Below are 22,276 nucleotides of genomic sequence, written 5' to 3' on the forward strand. Positions count from 1 at the left end.
CCGCCCTTCCTCCCCGTTCTGCGAGGGCCCTCTTGGTCTTCTGCACTCTCCTGCCTCCGGGTGGTTGTCTTTTGCGATTGCCTTTTTCTTACTCCCTCCTTCGTGGGATGTTCCTCTTCTTGTTATTGCTCCTTTCTTGACTTTTATAGGCACTTCTGCGTCCCGGTATCCTGGTCTCCTGTGAGAGGTTCGCTCGTGCTTCTTCTTCCCTTTGTTACTTGCACTTCTGTCTTTGGCAGTCCTTGGGGTTGCCGTGCCTTGGCTGGTCTCGGCCTTGGCTTTCGGGAGACTTCCTCCCTGCCGGTATTGTCTGATGTTGAATGGTCATTGCTCTCCGTTCTGACCTTGGTGTCTCTTCCGTTCTGGGAGGTAGCTGCAGACTTCTTCGTCTGCTGTGTATTTTTTATATGCTTCTGCCCCGGGGAGGCTGTTGTATTTCTTTGCAGGATTGCTTTCCAGTAGCGGTGCCCTGTTCTTTCATTCCAGATCTTGGTGCCTCAGTACCTGGCTTTATTTTGGATGGCACTGTTCCTCACCATTGATTCTTCCCTTCTGTTAAGCAGTGTTTTTCACACACTGTTCCAGTATTCTCACAGTTTTTGTTTGTAATGGCTCCACGTTGTGGCGCAGAAAAGTTCTCCGAAGAAAACTGACGTAGGCGCGCCGGGGTGGGACTTATGTATCCTCACTGACGACGACGTCGGGCGGAGTCACGTGGTGCCGTCCGCCCGGCGCGCAGGTATGCTGTGGCCAAAAGTTTTCCGGATCCATTCTCGCGCCTGGGGATAATTCTACGTTAAGGAATCTGCGGCTAGAATCGTCTCTACCAGATACATCGTTACCAAAGGTAAGTAACTCGTACATCACTATTACTCTCAGTGACCTTCTTTGCTTTTTGTGCTGTCTGACAGTCGCTTTGTGTTTGGGATTGTATTTATGTTGGTATGTTTGTTCTATGTGCGTATCACACGGTGTGTTAGCCATGATGAACATGCTACTTCCACCTCCTAGGCTTGCCCTTGCATCTGTCCAACAAAACATCTTTCCTGACTCCGCCAGACCCCTGTCCACTCTCTTGTCACTGTTAGCACTTTGAGGCACTGTAAATCACTTTACAAGTGATCAACATACCCATGTCAGACGCGCGCCTTAATACTGGTTTGGATGGCTTGTGCAAGGAGGTATGGTCTATGCGAATGTGTGCATGGATGCCTGGGGCAAGTAGACCCATTCTATACGGGGAAAGTAGGCGTATTCTATACAAAGGTCAAATCTGTTGGCAGTGCCTGTGCATTTTCTGTGTCTCTTGACTCTTCTGGTAACCAGATGAAAACCTAGTTAATGCTCCCCTTTCCCAGTAGACAATTGTAGTCTACGCTATAACCAGTATGCAGACACCGATTAGTGCAGCAAAAGTTTAGTGGTTGGCATCCAGTCCACTATATAGATATAGAAGCTGCATTCTTTCATTCCTTTGTCGAAAAACTGGAGCTCCCAAATGCACTGGGGTTGTTAATTCTGCTTCTTTCTAAGCCACAAGACCCTTAGTGAAGTCTCCAATGCTGTCAAGCAGTAGCTGTGTGTTACAAAGGGGGGGGGTGGAGGGGGTGGGGGTGGGTGTGGGTGTGTGTGTGTGTGTGTGTGTGTGTGTGTGTGTGTGTGTGTGTGTGTGTCAGTGTCAGTGTGTGTGTGTGTCAGTGTGTGTGTCTGTGTGTGTGTCAGTGTGTCAGTGTGTGTGTGTCAGAGTACAAGGGATTCCCATAGCGCAATTGAGGGAAAAGACCAAAACCAATGAGGGAAAGTTCAGGATGGTAATCACATATTCAGCAGAGGCCAATTTTCTGAAACGCATGCTGAAAAAGAATTGACATATTTTAGAAACGGATAATATTATCTGTGAGGATCACCCAACCCATCCGCTAGTGACCTTTAAGAAGGCGAGATCACTGCATGATATGTTGGTAAGGAGTCATCTTGAAAAATTACCTAGGCAAGCCAGTACTCTAAAGGACATGAAAGGGTTCTTCCCGTGCAGCAAGTGCAAAGCGTGCACAAATAGCAAAAGGGTCCTGTCATACATCATACCAGATACAGACAAGAGTAGAAAGATAACAAAGTTCATAACCTGCAGTACTAGCTATGCAGTGTATTGCCTAATATGTCCTTGCGGGCTGCGTTAAATAGGCAGCACGATCAACCCACTAAAATGAGAATATTGGAACAACTTAGGGCCATAGACAAAAAAGATCCTGCATACCCTGTGGCACATCATTTCTCTGATAAACATTTGAGTTATCGCAACAATTTACTGTTTTTTGGTCTAGATTTCGTTCCAGTTAATGTGAGAGGAGGTGATAGAACCCGCAAATTGCGTAGACTGGAGTCACGATACATCATAGACTTGCTTACCAAATTTCCGAGGGGACTAAATTGCGGGGAGGAATTGGCCTCAGATTTGGGTTCATGATCTGTTGCTCTTGAGTACTAAGGCTGATATACAGCATGATACGATGAGTAATTAAGCTGCGAGCAAGAAGTGTTTCTTAATTCTGTCAAGTTATTATTATGGGTATTTACCCCAATGGTACCTTCACATGAGGATGAAAACTAGGTACCGTAGCCGATCCACGCCGTGATAGCAGAGTTCACGGCATAAATTTCGGGACCGATATACGGCCAAAAATGTCTGTGTTTTAAAAATTTTAAATACTGGGGATTTTGTATGAGACACATGCATTAAGAAAAATGATTAAAAGTATGAAGTCTGTGGTAAACCAGTATGTAACTGAAGTGTGATGAGCACCACAACATCAAATGTATATATACATGGAATTATAAAATGGCGCTCATGTTTGCGCTTAGGCGCTTGTCCCTTTTTAATTGTGATGTACCGATGTAATGAATTTAAACATGACCTCTTCCGGTGTGGCAGTAACACCAACGAAGGCAGTTTGCCGAAACGCGTTTGTTGCTAGCTTGCTGAAATAAAGTTCTTCACGCGCTCCGCGAGTGTTGATTTTCTTTGTAACATGAGAAAATAGAGCGTAAATATAATTGCGGAGTCCACGGCCGTAAACAAGCACCCGCCCTAGAGTGCTTTACAGAGCGGTGGAGCTGGAGCGCGAGATATATATATGTGTGTGTGTGTATATATGTATGTATATGTATGTGTATATATATATATATATATATATATATATATATATATATATATATATATATATACGGATGGCGGAGGTGCGGGTGAAATAAAACAGGTTTAGCACAACTTTTGGGTCTGCATCCTTTCTTGCTGGAAAGCGGATTTGGTAACGGAGTTCAGAATGAATATATATATATGTATATATATATGAGTATATATATATATTTCGCAAAAATCACAGCAAGTACGCAACTGCAACCAGGGTACAAAATGCAATTTGGCAGGTCAGCAATAAGACAATTAATACGCATAGAGCAATAAAAACATACATTGAACAACTTTTTTGGCTATGCAAAAAAAAGCCTTCACAGATTGTCACAGCAGCACGCTCCTTTGTGGGGATGGGGAGGTAGATGCGATTCTGCTCCATGAGTGCATATTCTTGCAAGCGGTCTCCCCTGCTCTCCCGTCCTGACTTGCTCCTGCTTCCCACACCACCCCCACGTCGGGGCTGCAGTCTGTTTTTATTTTCAGCGCCGTCCGCCACGGCTGTTTATTTATTTAAATATTTTCTCGCACAAGCTGGAAGGGCGCTAATGGGGGTCCAGGTCACCCAAGGCTGGTGCCCACTTGACTTGCTGCTTTGCCAATAACAGCGCTTTACATCAGCACCAGTTACATAACCCAAGGACACATTTATTTTTTGGTAGGCACAGGGAGATTGTCATTTGCCCAGAATCACATGATCTTGCGGGATGTTCTTTTTATTTTCTTAAACTTTCACACGCTTGTCTATTGGTCTTTCATTCCTCTTTTGTGTTTGTCTCTGACTCTTACTGTGTAAAACAAGCATTAAAAATACAATAGGTCTTGCCTTTCATTAGCCCCTCCCTGCTGGTGACGGAACCGCTCCGTCATCAGACACGGCCGTGCTGTGCTGATGACTGAGCGGTTCCGTCACGGCCCGCTCGGAGCGCCTGCGCGGCAGCGATTCCGCGCCTGCGCTGAGCGTTCTTAAGAGCGGGCGGGGCCGTGACGGAACCGCTCCGTCATAAGCACTGCGCAACCGCGACTCGTGACGGAGCAGTTCCGTCACCAGTACGCGAGCGCCGTGCGGCCCCCCACCCCCTTAGGGGTTAGGTTAAAGCCATTTGCTTTACTATACAATACCATTAGCAAAGCAAATGACTTTAACTGAATCAAAGGCGAGACCTATTGTATTTTCAATGCTTGTTAAAACTTGGTGCCAGACCCAACCTCACCCCTAGGATGTGGGCCATTTGAGAGTTTGTGTTGTAATATGGCACCCTCTTGTGCTGACCCTTTAAGGCAGCTGCCTGCATTCTCGCTAATATCTCACTAACAATAGGATAGACTGAAGCAAATATTTAAGGTTCAGAAACACACATTGGAAAAAGACTGCATATTATCACCCGCATGGATGATATACAGGGCAATTCACTAGTAGACAATCGAACAACTGGCCTGTCTTGTTCCCTGAATGCTGTCTCTGTTACTAGATCACCTTTACCTGCGAACGCCTACCTCAGGTTATCAGACCTTGTCATCCACAGAAGTGTTGTTTATTTTATGCTTTCTTTCATATGTACAAATATCCTGTTTCTTTTAGTGTAAATAAAGCTCTGCTCAAACAGACAGTGTTTGCTTGTCTAAGCTTAAGTGCTGTTCAAATCCTATGGCGCTTAGGGGGTTTTGAGTTTTACTATGTAAGCAATTGAGGTCTGACGTGGACAGATTGGGAGCCAGTTTCTTCACTTGCTGCCCTGCAGAACCTTCGGTTTGGAAGAATAATCCGATGTCTGGTAGAACAGAGTGTTTTAGAATGGCACGTCCCCACGCCTGTCCCCTGGACCTTAAACATCAACTGTATTAGCTTTTGTTCGATTGTGGATGTTATTTTTCAAGGATCTGTTTGCCGCTGTCTTAGATTGCACACTAGTGTGGTGTTGCAGCGATCAGTTTGTGCTGCCCGTGATCATTCTATGCATTTATGTGCAGTCTGGTATATCTGTTAATTTTCTCAACACACGTTTTGAATACTAACCTTAGGAGTGGGGGGAGGGGTCTAATTGGCTATATGGACTTAACTTGCCAGTCTAGTGGTAGCAGGTATTCTGAACTCTTGGGTTTTTTTTTTTGTATTTGTCGATACTTTGTCTTAGGGATACAACTTTTCACAATCTGTAGTCGGTTTGGGCCCTTTCTGTTCATTGAACAGAGCATGTAAGATTACAACCGGTAGACAGCCAGCTCAATCGGGCCTCCCTGCCGAAGGCACAAAGTGGATACTTAAGACTGCTTCTTGACAGAAATAAGCAGAGGGACAACCTGTCATTGCTGCTGCACATTGTCCTGTTAATGGGATTAAGTAAGAGCCCTTTGAATCAAAAGGCACCTCTGTGGTGAGGTGAGCGATCATTGACCCTCTCAGTGCTATCTTATGATGACCACTTTTCTCCATAGAAAAAGGACACCATTCTTCAACCCTGGACTTTCCTTCCACTAATATAGCATCCTGGTTCGCTAACTGGTTCTGTGAACTTAGGGCCAGATTCATCAAACCAAAATCCGCTCGCAAAGGGCCAGATTCTGAGAATCTGGCCCTTTGCGAGCGGTATTTTTGCATTTGGGATGCATCATCCCAAATGCAAAAATCGCAATTTTAGAAATCGCTACATTGCGATTATTTGCATTTAAGGAATCTCAATTTGAGATTCCTTAAATGCAATGCATGAACCATTTCAAAATTGCGATTTCGCAATCTGGGGCCGCTATTTACCGCGAAGTCTAACTACGTGGTGAATAGCAAAAACTTAGAAAAATGCACTTAAGTGCATTTTTCTAAGTTATATGTTACACACACACATGTCCTTGGGACGTGTGTGCGCAACACCAGTGTACATTACCATTTCAGGGGTGCAACAGGGTGTCCTTTGGACACCCTGGCCCCCTAGAAATAGCTTCCTTATTTGCGAATCGCGAATTGCTAATCGCAAATAAGGAATGACTCCCCATTCATTCCTATGGGCCTTTGGCCCATAGGAATGAATGGGAAAGCTATTCCTTATTTGCGATTAGCAATTAGCGAATCGCAAATAAGGAATCCGTAGAAATCGCTAAAAATGTTGCGATTTCTACATGCATCCCGTTTTGCGAGTCTTTAATAGAGAATCCTTAAAATTCGCTATTAAGGACTCGCAAAACATGACTTTGATGAATCTGGGGGTAACTCTCTTTGAATGATTAAAATAAATAAATGGTCCTCGGCTGATGCGCAGCCAGAGGTCAAGTAGCTGAGCCCGCAAGTCTTATTGTGCCAGTGTATGTGCACGTAAGGAACACCACCTATCTGATGTCTCATACCTGGATAATATGATTTTATTTAATAGATTTCATTTTTATAAACTATCCCACGCTCCAAAACGAATCGGTGGGAAGATGCATTTCTACTCATGTCAGATCTTTTTCGGGTGAATTCACCTGTTATCAAATGCTGTGGAAGGCAAAATACAACTCGCCCAGACCTGATCAGGCTCAGTGTTGTGGTTTAACATGCCAGTCATCTGTAAATGTACTACCGGACATCCAGCAATACAACCTCCCCATCCTCTGAGTGAAGCACCCGGCGCTTCCGCTCGTCTTCCTGTGTCAGCTGTTTGCGTCCTAGCTTCGTGCCTCTGCCTTAGACACCAGCCCCTGCCTCATCATCCACCGCTGCCCCTCCTCCTGCTGCAGCCACGCCCCTTGTCACTAGCCTATTGAGGACCGCCTCACCTACATCACCATCATTCCAGCTCTCGCATCCCACCTGCTTCCTCCATCTCCTACCTCGTCACCCCAACATCATCTTGCACTTACACCCCAACCCTTTGTGACTCCAGCAGCCCCACGTTGTTCCTCCTCTACGCTCCCATCCCCTCCAACTCCTCAATCCCGTTACCTCAGGGTTCCAGCCCCTCCCTCGCCCGATAACGCTCCGACCCATTTACGTTACCGACCTTTATTTCTGCTTGCCATTTGCCCATAGGTTCCCATCGCTCCGTACCTCGCTCCCGTTTGCCAGAGTGGATCGGGGCTCCATTTCGCTCCTCACTCCACCCTTCTTCATCGCGCCCCTCCTTCTCCTCACCCGTGGCTGGCTCACCGCAGGTCCTTGCAGGCATGCTCAAGCACCAGTTCCTGGGGACAGCTGTTTAATGAGAATGCAAGCAACACGTTACCCAGGCAACGGAGAATGTGGGCTGTTGCCAAGCAACAGCCATCTGGAAGCCAACTCATTTCCTGGAACGGAATGTATAGAAAGGTTCTAGCCCACAGATACAGCGTGCACATCAGCAGACAGCTGTGAGCTGGAGGAGAGGGTAAGCATGCATCTGTGTTTGTAGTAAGCCTCCCTGAATCCTCTTACTTCACCCGCCGCGGCGCCTGACTTCTTTCTGTCTGAGGGATTTCAGCCTGGTTGGTGAAGATTGCTCTGCTTCTCTGGGGGTGTCCTCCAACCGAGTTTTCAGATTTTGGAGATGGAGGTGTGTGTGCCTGTCTTTCCATCCTGGCCATGGATCCATCGAGGCTTTCATCACACAGAGATTGAAGGCAAGGTGTGGGGTTTTCCATGCACGTAAATCTGCTGTGACCGCTTTCTGGGTTGCCAGACATATTTTACGGGGTTGAAACGCACATATTCCACCAAGATCCGAGTAAATATTTACTTATCTTTGCTTCAACTTTGTTTAAGTTGTGTTAGTTACATTTGCTTCACTTTCCATACGTGCACTTCTCGCCACCCTCATCATTCCATCAGCTGGTGTTGTAAACCGCCAAAGACTCTTGGATTTAAATTTCCAAACGCAAGGTGGTGTAAATTTATGTTGTGCTTCACCAATCTTCCCGACTGTCTGCTGGATCCCAGTAATATTTTGACTGACGGAAGACGCATGTGCTGCCACCAAATTTGTGAAGTGGTGTAAAAATGACAGGCCTCCTTAAAAGTATGGTGGTCTGTTATCTGTGGTCTGCCGTTACTGCATTATTACGATGACTTGAGGAGGAGAGACTTGTGACCGAGAGTGATTGGGTGAGAATATATGATGAAATCCTGTGCCACTTTGTTTTCTGTTCCGCAACAGGGCAGTTATGCAATATTCTTTGTTTTAAGGGGGTCACACATGTTCATATGTGTTGCAAAAAAGTTAAACCATGTAATGAAATATCGTGGTTGATTAGGCTTTGTTACAAAGTCAACATGTAGCTGGAGGAACATTAACATCTGATCTGAGTTCCCAGGCATGCCACCGTGTTTTTGCAGATCCGTATCCTCCAGGCACTGACAGTTGTAACTTCAACCAATGTAAGTAGGTACTGGAGTGTAAACGAGGGCAGTAGGGATGGCGGGAGAGCCGCTTCTCCACACCACGAACCCCAGTCAAGAAGATGATTCCATATCGAGGCATTGATCTCTTCTAGGCTTGATATAAGCGCATAACGTGTTTTGTATGTAGTTTGTTACATTGCTTCAAGAACGGGGGAGTTATACAGTTATGTCACTTATGTGGTTTTAAAGTGCTATGGATGTGGTGTTCAAATGGCTCAGTGGTCTTGGTTGGTTGGTTGGAGGGGGAGCATCTCTGTTAGATGATCATTTTCAACTTAAGTAGGCTGTAATATTTTTTTGACTTGAACTGAGTTTTCTCAATCACAGTACATGAGCAAGAGAACTTATGCAAAGATAAACCATTGTTTTGGTTTCTTTTTTGGGGGCGGGGGTGCTGCTTTTGAAGAACATAGTGATGGTTCCCCTAGTATGCGCAATGATAAAAGACACGCAGCAGGGTCATTTGCATTGATTCATGAATAAATGGGGGGCGTGAAGGGGGCTATTTTCACTGCCTAACCTTCAGTTTAAAGTGGTCCTCCATCGGGAGCATCTGTATCTCATGTCCTTGAAATAGATTTTATTCTTAAGGCCCACATGTCTGTAATCTCTATCCACCGTTTTAACCTTTCTTGGCTTTATCTCTGTTAATTTGGGCTAATGGCTCAAGTAGGGGTATAAAGCTCAGGCCCTCTTTGCCATACTAGCGTAGAGCATCATATATGAGAACAAGACTGATATTGATAATATGGCATTTGATTGGTTAAGTGATTGGCGTTATCCTAACAACCACTCCTAATTACGTGCAAGGGCCTGGCAAGGAAGGAAGTGGGGTGTTGGAAAACTCTGAGCACAAAGCAGGGTGCTGGGATTTAAGTCATGATTCCCCCGTCTACCGATAGGCCACTGTCAAGCATTTTCACTGAAGGCCCTTTAATTTGGCAGCAACCTAGCATTAGGAATCTGCCAACACTGTGACTCAAACCTCCAGTGTGAAAGGGGAAGTTGTGGTGCATGGTTTTAACACATTTTTGAATCCCCTTTCTGATTTAGCTTGAGTGTGTGATTTCTTCCTTCATAGGCAGTTTATATTTTTAAGGCCTTTCCATCATACTGCTCTGCTTGATTAGTCTAACTTGCTATGGAAGGATGGGTGTCTATGTAATCCTGTTGCTAAGGGATCCTGTGAACGAAGAAGTTATGAAGTCTTTTACAGTTCATGAAAGCTTGTACCACTTCAGGTCATATTTGTTCTCCACAAGGAAACGTGGATATCCTTGAGATTTAAAATTTGCCTATGGTTGGTGGCAGAACCCCTTTCTGAGGATAACGGGTCACGGAGGGGCTACTGAGCTCAGCCATGGTCTTTGAGTCCTTTTACTCCTGATGCCCCAGGTACTGACCTATTATGGATACTGAGCAACTGGGTCCAGTACCCTTTCTGCACTTACCTCTCAGTGGTAGCTGTGGATGAGCAGTCAAAGGCTCCCTTGGGGCTGGGGGAGGGGATGTATATAGAGGTAAGTGAACATAACTCATAACTCAAATTGCACACAGTCCTGTCTGTGCAGCAATGCTCTGTCAAATACACAATTTTATAAGAAAAATACGTATTTTATTTCAAACTCTACACTTGCAAAGGTATAACAACATTCGTAAGCAATAACAGTACCCCTGAGGTCTGGGCTCTAGTGTTTGCCAGGTGGTTGGGGTTATTCCCCATTCACTGGTGGGGCGCATCAAAGGAATGCTCACTAATGGTCCATTCTGAGTAGTTCTCCTTTGACTCTTAGGGATTAGTCAAAAGTGTCTATGGTACTGCAGCACCATCAGCAGCAGATCTTCCAGGGCCCACAGGCCCTGTTCAAATTGTAACCGTTTCTGCAGCATGGAAGCGTTCGGCGTTGTAGTTGGTGCCCCAAGCGCTCTGTAGTTTTGATCCTGCTCCGAGAAGTCGGGCTGCTCGTGGTTCCACGCGGCTGCACCAAACAGCCACAGGCTTCCTCTCCTGAGCGATTCTGCTGGTTCACCTCATCGATCGGAGCAGCTTCTATATCATGAAGACGCAGTAAGTCAATTTCTTCATAGCTTAGGGTAGGGGAATTCGATTCTTCAGCCCCTTACCGGAGCACAGGAACATTGTGACATATTCCTCTGTGTCCTCCTGGTCCTCGGAGCTCAGTCATGGCAGATCTCATTGTGCGTGCTCAATCTTTTGATCACTGGCCATGGCCCAAAATCTTGGCAATTTAATACCGGCAGCTTCTCCTGGCATACGGGGTTGCCAAATACCTCAGTACACAACATAGACTCCTTCGATGCAGTCGCCAACACCACAGCGTCTCCTCCTGGCACACGGGTCATCATAAAGGCGTTCAGGAGTCCTGGCATGCTGGTCACACAATTGCTTCAGTGGTGACCTCTGCCATATGGGGTCACTGCAGTGAGGCAATGCAGGCCTGTTGATCCCCCCACAGTGCCCAATGCACGGCTCAGTCAACAGCAGCCCTCTCCTTGCTTACGGGGGTCCCATAAAACAGTCCTGCACAGCGGCAACCACCCGATCAGTGCACGGCTAAATCCTCGCACAGGGAGTCCTCACTGTAGGGCTCCCACTGGGCCTTGTTCCCTCAAATGCTTTTCTCTTCCTCCGAGCATACTGGTCTTGGCAAGCAGGCAGGTGCTGGTGCTTCAGGCTTCAGGGTGGGTGATCTTGGTTTCCCTGGGTGATGTCCCCTCACCTAGCAGGAAGACTATAAGGCCTTGGCCCCCCAGTCCTGGTCACAGGCAAAAGTCGTGCAGAGCTTCTCTGTCTCACACAGCCTGTCTGGTTGCTTGGCAGATGACTCATTTTGGGGTCTCAACCTCCCCTTCTTATACTCTATTTCCACACACCAAATGTGATTAGGGTCATTGTCTTTGAAGTTTTATGTTGGGTTCTACGTCTTTTGATGTGTACATTTTTCCTTCTTTTCTTCCCTCTTGAAAGACTCCAACGTTGATAGACCCCACTACACAGTTAATGGAAGTGACCAGAGTTCACACCCGGATGTCCGCCACCATGACACGTGCATCAAAAGTTTAATCCTGGACTCCCAGCCCTACTTTATTTGTACAATTCCCTTATCAGCCCCCTTTTCTTTCTGAGATGTGTCCAGTCCCCTTCTTTGTGATCTATCACTGAATCAAAGAGCTCCCTTTTGAAGAGTAAATGGAGTCTTTCTCCCTTCCTTCATTGTATTTCCCACCCTGCTCATAGGAATGCAGCAATACGCAAATCTGACTGGGCAGATTACGCTACTCCTAATGTCTTCACCAGGCAGGCCTAAGCTTCCCAAAATGGAACTCTGGTGTCCACCATAAAATTTACCTTTGCAGGCACACCTGTACTTGATGTACTTTGGCAATACACATACTCTACAGTACTGTTACCTCCATGCTTTATGCCACTACATACACATGCATTCCGCCCAAACATTCAGTCTGTGCACACTGCGACCGGGGCGGAAAAGCGGCGGACGGTCTTTCTGTCCGCCGCGGACCTCCCAGCCATACTAATATGGCGGGGGTGTCATTCCGGAACGGATGGCGGGCGGATTGCCCCCGCCAGGCCAGCGGTGACCACCGCTGACCTGGCGGGGGCAATCCGCCCGCCATCCTAATGGGCCCCTATGTCTCTCCTTGAATGTATTCCTCTCAAATTGATACAGCTGGTTTCTCTAAAAGTTTTTCTTTTTGTTTATTTGTTAGTTTATTAACCATGCTGCCACAACATCAGGGATGCTGTGTAATAGGACTAAAACCATTGGCAAAGCCAAAAGTTTCCAAAGACGAGACTTATTGGCTTTACAAATGTTTGTTCTGTATAGAGACCATGGGAGAATGTGGACATCAAGTTGTAATCTTCAAATCTGATGCAACGAAAGCACTGTGTGCCAATCCATGTGCATCTTTGTATTGGCATTTGTGTATCGGAATCTAATATAGAATAGAAGCGTATATGATTGTGCTGTGCATCTATGAAGGAATCCTTGTATTTCTGTCCGTCTTTGCTGTACACAATTTGCGTTTGTCAAAGATGGATAGAACATTCACAGCTCCTGATACCCCTGGTCTGTGGTTGAAATAGCCATGACTTTGTCCAGTGACCGGTTTGTTCAAGAAGTATGCAGTCCGCTTTTGTGTAACTGGGGATGGAAGATGGCTCTGATATGACTTCAGAAGACTTGCTGTATGTTGTGCGAGTCCAGTGTGGCACTTTTTGAGATAGTTTGCTCGGACTGGGAGCTTTTGGAGTTTTTAAAGTCCTCGCTTGATGATTTTATGGATTCTAGTCCAATAAAGAGTCTGGCAGTTGTGTTTGGAATTGCTGTTTGTGTGGCCATTTGAGGAGACTATGGTGGCGGGCTTGAGTGAGGGTATTTTGACTCAATGTGGGTGAGTTGGTAGGCCCTTTCCTGGAAACAAAGGCTGGTTGCAGGCCTGGGTAGGGGTAGCACGTGGATTCTACCTTGGGCACTTGTGAGGGTACGTTCATTCCAGTGTCCAAGTTTGATAATGAATGGGGCATGCAGTGCAGCTGATCTTGTCTATGGATTATAGAAAAGGTGCAGTTCCTCGTTCTCAGGCCATTGAGCTACATGAAACCCTTGCAAGTGTAAGCTTCGAACTTCCGTTGACATCCGTTTATTGAGAGGAAGCTGCATTGAGCGGTAGGGATGGAACGTTGAAGCCTCTCGACCCTGCCTTTTAGGTAGAGGGTGCTTTCACTGCAAGCGACTCTTAATTTGGAATAACCGAACACTCAGTGGGAGCCTCTAGATACAAGAAATAATTCACTGTAAGGAGCAGAGCTTTCTGCATGAACCTTCTCCCGCTCCCTCTGTAACCCCAGGGACACTGTTGTCACTGCCTACCCGTCAGCTCTCCATGGACCATCTTCTGTTGGGAATGCAAACAAACCGCGTCTTTAAGCTTTACGTTGGGAGTTAGCCTTCATTGCAGGTCTTATTTAGCTCTAGCAACTTCATTTTCTTTCCATTTGTTGGAGTCACTCAATATATTTTGTTGATGTGAGCCGAAATTGGAGGCTCAAGGGAATCTGAGCAAGGTTTCAAAGTATGGCTGCACAGCTTGGGCCCTGTTCATTCATTGCTCCTCAGTGTGCAGTTCTTAGGGTTCGGAGGTCTCGCGCATCTGAATTGTGCCTGCTGAGAGAGGGGATAGAGGTGGGAGTTGGCACTGAAATGGGCGTAAGCCTGTATGAGTGGCCAAATAAATGGCAGAGTGTTTTTCAAGGAGCTCTTTCCGACCTCTTTAGTGCTGGTTGACCAAATGCCCTTTGTAATTGTGCTTAATTTACTTAATAAAAAAAAATACAAATGATAATTGATGTAGGGCATAACGTGTTTCATTGGAGCCTGCTGTCGAATACAAATTCTGTCCAGTACATGTCTGCTTTTTTTCCACCACCCTACACTTCCCTCCAATTTACTTAGCTCTTGCTGGGTCTTTTTACTCCCTGCCTTCATCACTTCTCACTGTTTGCCTACTTTTCTCTTTCTCCCTTTTCTCTCTTTTTCTTGTTCGTGGTCAATGTCTGATGAGGATCTGTAAGTCTGGTTCCCCAAAAATGACTGTTTGTGACCACCAGCACCCACTGGCACAAATAAACCACTTGGCTATTTAGAGAAAACTGCTGCATCTGTATTAGTTAGCAGTGTTCCTCAGAGGATCTGTTGAGTCTCCAACCCGCCTCAACTTCCACCATAAATCTGTTTGGATTTTTTTTACTTCAAACTTTATCTTATCCAGCGTCGGTTTCCGGACTTTCTTCTATTTTTCATTTATAATGGTTACCAACTGGTGCTGACTCCAATCTGTAGGAAATGACAATAGGGCCCCAAATAAATGTGAACTTTTCATGTAGCGTGCAGTGTGAGCCGAACCCCGTTTGGATTCTTCTTAGAGGTGATATTTCAAGGCCTCAAGAGTTGAACACCCACCCTCTCTTGCTGGTCTACCGAGCTCCGGTGGTTACCATGTCTACACATTGCTTTTGCGAGAAACTTTCTTCTGTGGTCGAACCCCTCAGATGGTTGTAAACCTGATCCAATGACTGCCTGCTCGCACTCATTTTGCTTCCTTACTGGGTTTCTTTGACGAAATTAGACTGGTACACGCATCGCCTGTTGGTAATGCACTCCTCCAGCAGTCCGCCTTGCTGTCACAGTGGGAGTTGCTAGAATTGAGGCTATGTGTATGGTCATTATTTAACGTGTTGGCACCTCTATTAAAGGAAGTAGCGGTGCTTGTGTATAATAGAACAAACATTTTGACAATACAACCTGTTTTCATACCTGCTTCAATAAATAAATATTTCTTGTGGTGTTTGCGATGTTGATGCTTTTTTCTCCATGGCAACAAAAGTTGTAGTTTCCTTCATGGACCGAGATATAGTATGCCGTTCATAGGAAAGTCCCTAACGCGTAGATGGTCCCTCTGAAATGTTGTCTAGGATTTGTACTTTCTCGTGCCTCAAACCTAATTTCCTCCATGTTACTTTTTTCTCTGTCCATTTTCTGTTTCGAAAGGCCCATTATTATTATTATTCTTCTTCGTGAGTAGTTTTACCATTGCTGAGCAATTAAACCATATTACTTGGCTGTCGAACATGTGCACCTATAATGATCAACAAATGCAGGCCACATTTTACAAAACTCATGATTTTTAAATAGAATCATAGATGTTGCATTTTAAAAGTACATTTGCTCTTAGTAAATGTGACTGTTGCACCCAGTAACCGGCATGGTTTATACTTGCATTGCATAGCTATGCGTGCTCTAGTAGTCTTCCCATACCCCAAGGCCCTTTATCTCGTCAATGCTTCTAATAACCATTGAACGCAAGTAGCAGCGTGGCATATGCCACTGTATCATTGCAGTGTGTAGTTAACTCATTATCGTATAACCTCCGTCAAGATCATTAATGGTCGAACGTGGACCCAATCTTGTCCAGTAGAGGACACATGGATCTCCTGAATCAAAGTGCTTCTGGAGATTGGATGCAACGCAAGTCACAAGAGATGTGCAGTCAAGAAGGATAAGCATTTCCTGAAAAAGAAACCAGTAACTATTAACCGGATGGATTATATGCCTTTGAACCCTTTTTACTGATAAAGACACTTGTGTAGCTGCCGAGACTAAGAGTCCTACTATGTCTTTATTACGTCAAAGGCCTCCTGTTGGAAGATGGGAACTGGCTGAAGAGGTCCATTGGTCCTCATTTGACAAAAGAAAGTTTTATACCATCTGCTGGCCAGACCCCATGGAGGACCACAGTGCTCACTCAGGGGTCCCATTCTACCCTCACATTGTCATCCAGCTCTCATAGTCCCAACATACCCTAAAATGAGGTACAACCTAACCACTGTGTTCAGTTACTAGCATTGTTCATGGGACCTCCTCAGTTACAAACTAGTTCCAAAGGCCTGTCTCTTCATCAGGCTGTACAACGCAAGCGAACAGTGAGGCAATCTTAAAATCGGTGGCCCAGTGTGAGGTTGTAACTATCTTGTGATTCATTTTTACTGAGCAAACTCTGAATCCATCACGGGAAGATTGCTTCTCTAACTAGCTTGGTAACCGAGGTATATGAGGACCTAATCATGGATAAGGATCCATGGTCTCATTCTAATCCTGTCACTCAAGGCTGAATACACCTACTGGTTACCTGACTGCATTAGCAACGTACTGATGTCCTATGTGCGCATTGAATATGGATTCCTCGTAGCTCCATTCCTGTTTCCAGCGGTCATCATCACTTCAAAGAGGTTGGTGGTAAGGCTGGGTGGAGAATGTGTTTACTTGTGGGTTAGGACTGAGTGGGCTGTTCAGCTTTGTGTCACTGGGTATCCTGACCCCTTTCTTCTGCGAGGGCTCATTAAAGATTCGGACCCTGCGTACTCTTCCAGGTGCACTGGGGTGGCATGGCTGAAGCCCAGTACATGGAGTCAATTCGTTTGGAAGTCTCCGCTGCCATTTTCCTCATTCACTATCAATGCTCACTCAAACATTAGCCCTAGAAATGCAGATGCAGTCAGCATGCATTCACGATACAAACACACACCAAAACAGTTATGGACGCACACACACACAAACTCTCTTGCTCTCTAGACTCTGCCGTGCCTACTAACTGCACCACCTTCTGCCCACCTCCATGGGCATCATCTCTCTCGCAGCCAAATGCAGACCGTGAAGGCTAAGCTCCCCATCGCACACTTACCAACTGTCCTAGGGATGGGGTCCCTGCAAGGTGACAGGAGATAGCTAAAACAGTGCAATGCAGTATCGGGCTGTGAGCTTTGGACCAGGGAAGGGCTGACAGGAGATCAGATGATTGGGCGGGGAAATGAGAATGTACCGAAGAAAAGGACAGCGCCAGGGAAAGGGGTATAACCTTTCCCTGGTGCTGTATAACCCAGATAGGGAAAGCCATAGTTCCCTCCTGTTTTTAGTCACTAAGTTATTACACTCGATGCTTTGTGGAGAACAAAAAAACGAAAATTCTCTTTGTATTGCTACCTTGAACCCTGAAAGCCATGGCACAGTAATGCATTCAAAGGCCTCTTTAGGACAAAGCCTAATGCTTTGTATACGTCCTTACAGAGGGGACAACTGACTTTGACTTGTCAGTCCTGGTGAGGATCTAATAAAACACACTGTTAGGAATGCGATTAGTAATCTTGTGCGGAGAGTTGGTGTACAGCACTTCTCAGGATTTGCAGTATAGGGTCAAACCTATTTCTCCAAGTGCATGAATGTGGGCCATTCTATACAGTACACAACCAACAAAAAGTTCTGTACAGAATACTAGTGCCACCCCTTCTCCTCTGGGCAATATTCCATGCTGTCGCTTCTGTACCCCATCTGTGTCGTTGCTGAACAGAAGCAGCCGTACTAGACTTGGATGCCACCAGGATGGAGCAGATTTGAAAGGATGAGTCCTCAATACCGAAAAACACAAGTATCCCAAGATGTGTTTCAGCCTGATAGAGACACATTTGAGAGGCGCAGCTCCGCTGCCAAAGCACAGTGACATCAGAACACACCTCGAGGCATTTCTTTCACTTAGGGCACCTTAAGGACACAATAAATGCAGAATGTTTATTTAAAGGTGTGCTCGGGTGTAAACGCATCACAAGAGGGGACTGTTAAGCAGCACTGCATATTTTCCCCTGTTTCGTGTCTCTCCAGAAAACAAGAAATCTCCTTCTACCCTTTTAATTTGCATCAGTGATCAGGATGACCAGGCTTTCTACTTTGTATTTGCTTGAAAACCTCTCTGGCCACTTCCTGAACATATGTTTTTTCAAATGATAGAATGTGAAGAGCGCACAAATACGTTTGGCAGGCTACCCGTGTCCGATAAAACTTAGATTGACTCAAGGATTGCAGGTAGGAGAGACAGATTTTAGACTTCTTGCCTCTCGATGACCTCCTGCAGTTTTGGTAGGATGTGGGAGTGGATGCCACGGTTCTGTTGACCGGAACCTCTGCTCTTTATTTAGCAGAACGTGCATCAAGGTGCTAATGTTAAAATCGAAGACTGCGTAGGCAGCGTGGTATTCAAAAAACATGTCTATGAAACATGATGATAGGCCGATGACCTTACATTGGACTCTCCTCTTCATCGGACTCTCCTCTTCATCGGTTGGTGGCATAAGAGTGGCACTGCGACTGAGAGGTCTGTACAGCCACTATCCAGAGATACGAAGTGCCGTATACTGCTTGCTAATCTACTGCGTTCAGACATGAATCTAAAGTGGGTAGTATTCCGACTGTGTCTTCTCGTTGAAATGGTGGTCCGAATTTGGAGAGCACCACCCCAAACCTGTTTTTCAAATTTTTGAAATTAGAAAGTAATGTGGTTCAGAACAGTGCTTGAAATGGAAAAATTGAAGTGCAGGTGCTCTGTAGCAGAGTGCCTTCTTGTTACTGAGACGTGCAGGTACTCTCCGCAATTAAAAGTATTACTTCTCTCATGAAGTGGCAGTACTCTCCCTTTCAAAATAAAAAAGTGCTTTACGCAGTCCCGGCCTATTTAAAGCACTGGTTCAGAACTGTGTTTTAAGAGAAAATATTGCAAGGCAGTATTTGCTGAAAGAAAGATACATGACTTTGCTCCCCGTTTGCACGTGGATTGTGAGGGAGGCGAAGCAAGACTGATGCCATTGTAGTAAGTGTGGGCATGCGTTGGCGGAAGGCCATGTGAGCTGCTGACATCATTGCGTCTGGATTCCTGCATGCTGCCGCCTCCACTCTTTCTTCAGCTTCTGCCTCTGAATGTTCTGTTCGTCAGACAAGGCGTTCTTTTCTGAATTAACTACACACCCACGCTCCAGGAAGAAGGCGCGATTACAGAAAGGCAGGATTTGTAATATTTAAAGGGGCATAGTAATCTGCCGTCATTCACATAGCTGGTGGCAGAAGTCTGGCTGGAGCTGGTGTGAAGGCAAGGATGTGATTCGTATGTAGGAGTCCAAAGCTTTGTGTTGTGGTGTGCATCGCTCACTGTGTTTTTCGGAAGTAGCTCCCGCCCAAATTAAGGTCTAACAAATCATCGTTATTTATGGAACCTGGAATTTCATAAGGAACTTGCTTGAAATGCGGATGCCGGAGTTATTCAAAAGTTAAAAACCAGGTGAGCTCTCCATTTACCACTCTGAACTGTGGTCTGTCTGTTTTGAAGTACTCCCAGTATTAGCAAATAGGGGATTCAACCGACTGGGATGGTCTGGTTTGCTCTGGATCACTTGCGTTGATCAAATGGGGAAGCCAGGACTAGAAGCCTTCTAGTCAGATACCACCACCCATGTTCTTTTTTTAACATTATTTTCACTGTTAACTTTCCTTCCAACTTCTTCCCCTTTGGACCCTCGTGTTCCTGGCCATGCCATATTTCTTCTCTTGCTTTAAAGAGCCTGTATGCATTTCCCAGTGTAAGTCATTTTTGGGATTGGGTCCCTCCCTCACCTATTGTGCATCTAAAATCCAGCTATTGGGAGGGCAGTGAACTGTTTCCTAAACCTCATTCCTAAACAATCGTTTTCTTGCTGTGCTTCCAGTGCACCTCTGTAATTAACTTACTGGCCTCCTCCTATTGATGGCTAGCCATTAGCCACTGTACAGTGTACATCTGCGACGTGTGGCGCCATTCAAAATAGGTCAGCACATTTTGCAGCAGATTACGAACCCCCAAAACGTCCACCCTCCCTCTGTGCTTCCACCCGCTGTGCTTATGTTGCAAGGCCACCGAGACTTTGTGCCCAGTGCAGATAAAACTCACAATGATAGCTGTCGCTATACTTTTGAAAGGTTGGAGGTGGGTGTGGCATTTAGCATCTCTGCTGATTTTTCACACTCGGAGGCATTCATTCACTTCTCATGCACTTCATCCACCTTCACCATAAATAAGTCCAACAGGGTGTATTGAGGATTAGGATAAGATGGTCGGATGTCATTTCTGCAAAGATAGTATGATTGCTTTTATGCACTCTAAATTTTGGCAGATTAGGCAATTTAATTTTCTTATTGTCACATAATGCGGTCAGTTGGCCTTGATTGGATTGATCTAATCTCTGTTTCCACTGTAGACACTTCATCACATTGCCTCCAAATAAACATGTAATATCAGCTCAAACTCGTGCTCAAAAGCCAAAGTTTGTAACCACAGTTGCTGTTTTAAGTCACCCACCCTGTTAACCTAAAACTGTTAATTCTTTTTATACTTTCCGATATGGTCAGTAAATACAGTCTTGCTCTAATCTAGAGTGTGTAGTATCTGCACCTGTTTTCCAGCTGAAAAGGATAGAGGACCAAAAGTTTAGTTCTAGGCACTTAAGTTGCATCATGCTTCTGACTTTGCATGTCACGTATTTCATTTGGCTGCCAATTGTATTTTTTCTAATATTAATTTGTGGTGCTTGCCATCTATAGGAGTGGCCGGGTGCGGTTCCGTTTTCCTATGGGCTGGGATCATCTTATCATCCAGCAGCGGCAAAACAAACCCATTTGCATCCTGTTTTGACTATGGATGTAGTTAAGCATCTGCTCATGCCAGCCTACCTTACAGATTGTGTGACAGTATATAGAAACTCCCACAGCAGAGGATTTGGAGTTTCACAGCTGAATGAAATGATGACTGCCATTCCTCTTGGTGGTCATTATGACTCCTCACTCTTTAATACATACTTATGACTTCAACTCAGGGGAGAATCTTTAGGTGATCTTTTGTGTGGTAAGGTCGGTATGTTCAATTCTCATTTGTTTTGAATGTATTTGAGATGCAGACCTGCCCATATCATTCCCACTGTTTCTCATGCTGACACTGGGCCAAATAGAACCGCAGCCATTTGCGAGTGGGACATGTGGGTGAATATCATAGTGAACGCTGGGACCCCATTCCCAGACACCAAACTCTTATAACACTGACCTTCTCTGTAAACCGGTGCAGTTGCCCATTTTCTATTATTATTGTGAACACACTGGGCTGAGACAGTGACTTATCAGAAGACTGGGTTGAAGAAAGTCTGGACAACTTTAAAAAAAAAACTCGTGGCAAGAGCTCTCCAAGGCAGAATCTGATATTTCATTTGATAAATTGTTTAATATCGACCATTGTGGTAGTTCAGTATCTTGTGGTTTGCACATGGAGTTAAAATCAACTCATTGGGTCCTCCTTTTAGCCAGGTCAGCGTCATTGCAGTTGGAATCCGTATTGCCATCAATCAACTTCTTGACCTGCATGTTACACATTAGCTGTAAGTTAGTGGAGTTACCTTGGTCGTTTGTGATTTTCTTAAACTTGTGTCCACACTGAGTTTTGATTACATTTACAAAACTTGAATTAAGCAGAGTTCCTCAGGTGTGTAGTTGCTGCAGTTTCATGTTGAGTGTTACTATAAAATTGCATGAAGGTTTGGCAGACGTACTTTTTGCCATCACTCATTCTCTGCCTTAACCCGAAAGTACAATGAATTGCCCCTTGGGTCGTTCTTGAGAGGTGTGTTTGTGTAATGAAGTTACATGTTGCTTCCAGGGTACACATCTCTCTTGACTGGTGGCATAGAGTATTAGGAAATACATAGTTTAGGAATTTGAAAGCTAGCCTTGCTCCTACTCCCTGATGGTTGTTGATAGTCCTCAAGGGGTTACATCGACCTAATCGGGGTTTCAGTACAACCGTTAAATTTGCTTATAACTCCCATTTAGATCCATTGTAATAAATATATCTTAAGACTATTCAGTGTGGCAGTCTGACATGTCTATCTAAATTTGGCTCTTGAAGATAGTCGGGTAGGTACTTGTTTCTAACACTTGGCAGAATGGCCCTCATTGAGGAAGGAAGAGGGTGGGGCTTAACTATTTTCCATGAATGGAATAGTTTAGGCCAAGTATTAGTAACTAAACTCGCATTGTTTTGGAATTTCCTTTCTATGTATATTGTCTGGAATGTCTCCCTAAGCTCCATGAGTCCTCAGCAAGGAAGGATGTACACCTGGCCCTTAATAGAGGCCTTAATGAAATGAAAGCCGTTTCTAATTCTTGGCATCCATTGTTATGAAATTGTAGGCCTGGTATTGTAAAATCCTGAATATTAGCTTCGCTGTTTTTTTCGGAAGGAAACTGATAAGTGAAAAGTCACTAAAGAAAAATCAGGTCAATTTTAGGTTTGTGGAAAGC

At 45.1% G+C, this 22,276-nt stretch overlaps 1 protein-coding gene across 7 annotated transcripts in view; it reads left to right on the forward strand.

Moving 5' to 3' along the window:
- Positions 1-22,276, forward strand: part of DLGAP4 (DLG associated protein 4) — a 543,333-nt gene that overhangs the window by 443,938 nt on the left and 77,119 nt on the right. Inside the window, exon 1 of one of the 7 annotated variants that reach the window (XM_078652100.1) lies at positions 19,002-19,235. The exons of the other annotated variants lie outside the window; for them this stretch is intronic. The gene's annotated coding sequence lies outside the window, so the exon portion shown is untranslated. Of the gene's footprint in view, positions 1-19,001; positions 19,236-22,276 lie in introns of those variants that run through there. 7 annotated transcript variants of the gene reach the window in all.

This window comes from Lissotriton helveticus, chromosome 7 (assembly GCF_964261635.1).
Source record: "Lissotriton helveticus chromosome 7, aLisHel1.1, whole genome shotgun sequence".
Taxonomy (NCBI): Eukaryota; Metazoa; Chordata; class Amphibia; order Caudata; family Salamandridae; genus Lissotriton; species Lissotriton helveticus.